The 6,000-nt window shown below is 33.3% G+C and overlaps 1 long non-coding RNA gene across 3 annotated transcripts; it reads left to right on the top strand.

Moving 5' to 3' along the window:
- Positions 1-453: 453 nt before the first annotated feature.
- LOC131953718 (uncharacterized) lies at positions 454-4,301 on the top strand. 3 transcript variants are annotated; one of them, XR_009388670.1, is made up of 5 exons: positions 454-717; positions 1,970-2,165; positions 2,570-2,704; positions 2,820-2,934; positions 3,421-4,301. It is a non-coding gene; the product is annotated as an uncharacterized LOC131953718 (long non-coding RNA). The 3 variants fall into 3 exon arrangements; XR_009388672.1 differs by having other exon boundaries at positions 456-717; positions 1,970-2,053; XR_009388671.1 differs by having other exon boundaries at positions 456-717; positions 1,970-2,058.
- The last annotated feature ends 1,699 nt before the right edge of the window (positions 4,302-6,000 follow it).

Here is a 6,000-nt window from a genome sequence, read left to right as displayed (position 1 = left end):
CTAGTCCGATCTACATGTGAAAATTTAAATATCTCGGCTTAGGCCTTGGTAATCGTGACCATATTCTAAATAAATCACACGATTTTTATTTTTTTACAAGTAGCCCAGCTAACACAGTATGTAATACCAGGGTCGGCCCTTCATTGGCCCAATATGGTTATCTTGGCCATACACTGGACAAGCTTACGCCAGGGTACAGCCAAGATTTGTACATGCTTGCATCCCTTGATATCTTGATATTTAACCGTTTTTACCTTGGCTGCCAAGATTACACTGATTTATGTATTCACTGCAGTAATTTTAGTTAAATATGCTTGTTAAACTTAATATATGTTTGCTAAAATAAGTTATCTTTTAATATCATGCTCTAATTTAAACATAGCATTGATAACAAACTACGTTGCATGTGTTAAACATTTTGTTAAACTTTTAAAATTGTGTGCGCTACTGCCGCCGGCCCCTCTCGCCCATTGTCCCTTTGTTCACACTTCTTCACATTCCTTCCTATTGTTCGCAAGCCAGCATCCCGGTCCTTCGCCATTTTTCTTAACAAAAGACTTTGCATCCAGTCACAGTAAAACAGGTAGGCCCACTGCAGCAATTTTAGTTCAACAGTGAGAAGCAGTATAACTTTATTTATACAGAATCTGGAAATTTCGTATTTTTTTGTTGGAAACTTCATAAGTCATTCATTAAATAAAAGGTAGTTTATTTGAGGTAATAAAATGTGCCTAGATCTATAATCTATAGGCCCTAGATAGATCTAGATCTATATATTAATAATACTATATTCTGCTTATTTTGGCATTATGCCATTAGGGTAATCCATAAACGACGTCACGCTTTTTTGGACGATTTTTACCTCACTTCCCCTCCGTCATACATCGTCACAAAAAGCCAGACCCCCATCCCTAAAATGACGTCACACTTCAGCCTGCAACCCCTCTCAAAATTGCAGTTGAATTTTTCTTAATACATCGATATTGTTCCAAAATCTTGTCTGAACTCTGTCTATATATAGAGTATTTTTATCAATTCCTATTACAATTTATTAAAACAGTTTTCTAAAACCCAATATAACGTCTAAAATTAGTTTTCTAACATGGCTTTTTTTATAATGAAAAAGTCACAGTGTGAAGTCGCAACATCTGAACCCCCCCCCCCCCTCATCACACACCGTCACAAAATTACGCCCCCCCCCCCTCCCCTACGAGTGTGACGTCATTTATGGACGACCCCTTAGGCCTTAGGCTATAATTAAATTTTACAATAATCTCCTAAATTCTAGACTAAATGATAGATCTAGTTACTAAAAGTTTTAGGATCTAGATCTAGATTAGATCTATGTTTTCAAGGGAACACTATCTAAAAATTAAATCTAAAGTTCTGATTGTTGTCTAATCTAATTCATAATATCTTAAGCAGTGAAGTTATGTGGCAGACTCAGAAATGTTAATTTTAGGCTAATTATTTTAGTTATGATATAGATATAGATCTAGATTCTAATACTAAATAACAAAAAATCGTAATTAGAGGGCTGTTAATTTTGTCAGCGTTTTTTGTGTATTGAAAAGTATGCAAGTATGTTTGGGATTATATTGATTATTGATAGATATATGTATTTATTGGTTTTCAACTTTAGGTATAATTAATTATTCAAGCACATGGGGGGGGGGCTTAAATGTTAATAAATTAATAAATAGGGCCTAATCATTCACTTTAACTTAAAAAAAAAAAAAAACTGAATTTTATTGTAGTAGGCCTATTTGTGTAAGGATTTGAAACTGTCTTTAATATTAATTCATGGAGAGAGAGAGAGAGAGAGGAACAGTAGACACAATTATAGAACAAATTTCTACATGTTAAACAGCGTATTTTGATAGGTATTAATTTTGAAAAAAATTAACTTAGTCAACTAGAATTCTAAATTGATTCAAGATTGTCATTCAAATTCCTATTACTGTTACAGCTTCCTATGGGAGAATAAGATGTAAGATGTGTAAATAGTAGTGTGGAGACCTCAGAGCAACACTTAATTTCATGACCAACAGCGGTAAGGTGGTACTATTCGTAAGCCTTACTTATAGATCAACACTACTCCTATTATCATATAGAGGACAGAGTAGTCAAATGGTTGAGGACGCTATTGCTAAACATAAAACCAAGTTAGTAGTACATTCATCGGTGCACCTAACTCTGATATATACCCGATTTAAGACTATGAAATAAAAAGGTGGCTAGATATAGTGCTGACTACACAATCCTTTATATACAGAGATCAAATAAACAGAGATGCTGTACATAACTTGTCCTATTGCACACGCTAGAAAGGGAACTTGACATTTTTAGACAATCATATGATACTTATGTACTATAACATGATAGTATCATTTTTTGGAGTTTTGTGTAGAATTACGCTTGGTATTGATGTATCATTGTCCACAATTAGTACCTTGTTATTAATAGTCTTAAAAATTGAGTATCTAATCTGGCTATCATTTATTGTATTACTCACTCACTTTATTATTATATTTAATAACTAATAACTAAGAATGCCATTTATTTTCAGGTCTCCAGGTGTTGTGTATATCAATCAGCCCACTGTATCAATCTTTTAATAAATTATAAGGTCCCCACTGCTTGATACTTCACCAAATACTGGCTACACCAGAAGATGACTAAATGTTCTTAACACTTAATAACTGTAAGTTTACATTGTTTCAAAGTGAATAATAATATTCATTTAGTATTTTTTGCTTGCATTTAATGATCAGCATGTGTAGTTAATGCCTTTACTGATATTAGTAAAATAATTTCAGACCACAAGCATCACTTCTGGGCCACTGAAGGGTCCAATCGTTCAATTTCGGAAATGATAAAGTTGATGAAATTGCTCAAAAGTTGTCTGGCACCTTCTTAACTCAGAGACATAGGGTAAGGGGTTTATAATATTTATATACATACAATTTTTTTTTATTACAAGGTCTTTTTTTTCACTCTTGTTTATAAAAATATACAAATAACACACACACACACACACACACACACACACACACATATATATATATATATATATATATATATATATATATATATATATATATATATATATATATATATATATATATATATATATATATATGCAGTATAAGTGTACACAGCAAGGAACTGCAGTTCTACTATTAAAATTATATATAGCCACTTTTTATTTACCTGGGTAGCATGAACACCCCAGACCACCAGTCTTTATACCTATATAATATATCGTTACAAAGTAGCAAACATGATGTTAGGGGCTTCTTGTTGTATGTTTAGTGCAGTGCAAAATAAAATAAACATAACAGATTTAGTGCAAAAAGAGCAGTGTATAGTTGTAATTATTTCATAAATGACTTTTAGTGTGTAACTTTTCTTTTTTAGAATGTGGATGGATTATGACATACCTTGCACAAATCAACAACCAGGCTTATATTGGATTTGAAACCCAAAGGAAAGAGAAAGTTTGTTATCCAAAACAAACATGGAAAATATCAGAGACCAACAAAGCACAAGCAGGCAGAATGTCATGGACCCAACTTTAGGGAATCTCCCAAAACCAAGTATAAAAAGAGAGAGGTGTGGTTGTGTCTCTCAGCTCCACAAGGGTCAACAAGAATGAGGACAACATTGATTTTCGTAATACTTTTAGATCAGATTTTCAATTTTTTTTGGATCAGTTGGATCAGGTTAACAGTTTGATACATATTGCATTTAAATACTTAACAAAAAGAAAAGATTCTCTTACCAAAATAGTCTAAGAAAAATGCTGATTTGTAAATTAATAAATTGTTTCCTTTTGTAATAATATAATAATTTAAGTTTGCATTGTATGTATGTTTAGTGTAGATTTAATGCCCTAAATGAAATGCAATCTACAATTTACATTTTTTTCTTTAAAGAATTAGTTGCAAATTTCTTTCATTATTTTGTTTCACTGTACAATCTGAAAAAAGTTTGCAACATTTGTATTGACAATACTTCTGCTGGTGATATTTATTTCTAATTAATGAAGTAAATTAATATATATTTAGTTTACTATAATTAAATACCTCACACTCGAGGCAAAAAAACATATTTATTGAATATCGCAGTGATATTCCTGTTCTACATAATGCATATAAACCCTCGAACCATCGGTCTTTTGAAAGATTGTACATTTTGTATACACAATGTCATTCATTTTAACACTATTTAACCACAACTATAATCTAGAGATCCTGAACATATTTTCGTTCTGTTATTTATGGACAAGGCAGACTGGTCCAGCAACTGTAATCTACCTTAATTAGAATATTTAGAATATACAAGCTATGCAAGTAATTGTTTTAGACAAATATTTTATACTTTTTATTTTTAATGTTATGTTTACGTAAGATACTACAAGACAGCTTCTGTATTCTTGTACAGTAAATTAAGTTTTTACATTAGTTTAATTTAAACTGTACTTACCATCTGTTACATTATATGAACATGTTTTGTATATTTGTTTTAATTTGTTTGTATAAAAGTCAAAATGAAAGTTACTACACTATTATTTACATAGTCGTTTTCAATCAATACTTTATAGTATAGTTATAGTTTTCTTACATTTGAATGGATCGTATAATACAGATTTTAATAAATGAGCAGTTTTTGTGAATGTATTGCTGCTTTACTACATTTTGATTAAAATTTCTTTCACATTTTGAAATTAACTTTGTAAATATTATGACTGATATGAGAATTGATCTTTTTGTATGCTGAAAATCAAAATCTTAGCCAAGATGTAGCCAGGATATAATACAGGCTGAGCCAAGGTATAGCCGAGATAAAGCCATTATTGGGCCAAGATGTAGCCAGGATATAATACAGGATGAGCCAAGATATAGCCAATATTGGGCCAAGATATAGCCAATATTGAGCCAAGATGTAGCCAATATTGGGCCAAGATGTAGCCAATATTGGGCCAAGATGTAACCATGATATAGCCAATGTTGGGCCAATATGTAGCCGGGATATAGCCAATATTTGGCCAAGATCTAGCCAATATGTAGCCGGGATATAGCCAATGTTGGGCCAATATGTAGCCGGGATATAGCCAATATTTGGCCAAGATCTAGCCAATGTTGGGCCAATATGTAGCCGGGATATAGCCAATATTGTGCCAACATTGCGCCAACATCATGCCGAGTTTCACTACCAATGTTTGGCCAAGGTTAAGCCAATGTTGCACCAAGATGTAGCCAATATTGGTAGCCAATGTTTAGCCAATATTGGGCCAATATATGTGTGCTGACTGGGAGATCTAGATTCTAGATTCTAGATCTATTTTGGTCTTATATCTTAAATATTGCAAGAATAAAGAAAACCCTCCGGGAAATAATAAGGCCTATGCCTTTTTTTAAAATTTAATAAGCGTTGAAAGGAGAATCACCGACAGAGTTTCTTCCAGGCATCTCTACCGCCTCCCCCCCCCCCCCCCACGAACGAAATGGAATTTATATAGAAAATACATACATTTAACAGTGTCCGCCCCCCCCCCGAAGAAAGTCAACCCCCCCCCCCCCCGGAAATTTCAAATGCTACCCCCCCCCCCCCCCCCCGGAAAAAAAAAGTCTGGAAGTAACACCGATCGCCTACTAGATAGATCTAGATAATTATAAAATAATTACATGTTTTAAAATCTTTATAAAATGGCCTACAAAATTTCTTGCTTTATTTATAAGAACGAATGGTAAAAGCGTTAGACGCTGTATAAATCCGTTTTGTTAATTTCCAGCGTTTTAAAATTGTTAATGAGTTTGCATTTTGTAGGGATAGGAAGAATAAATGGTCATCCATAAATTAAATGATGTCACGCTTTTTTTGACGATTTTTACCTCCTCCTCCCCAGAGTTTCTTCCAGGCATCTCTTCGAGGGGAGGGGAGGGGGCAATGCCCCTTCCCCCCCCTAAAGGAAGTCTACCGGTCCTCCGAACGAAA

This window comes from Physella acuta, unplaced genomic scaffold, assembly GCF_028476545.2.
Source record: "Physella acuta isolate Inbredline_101_S28 unplaced genomic scaffold, ASM2847654v3 ptg000943l, whole genome shotgun sequence".
In the NCBI taxonomy this organism is placed as follows: domain Eukaryota; kingdom Metazoa; phylum Mollusca; class Gastropoda; family Physidae; genus Physella; species Physella acuta.
The sequence above is the reverse complement of the archived record's forward strand: the minus strand, read 5'-3'. Positions and strand labels throughout refer to the sequence as shown.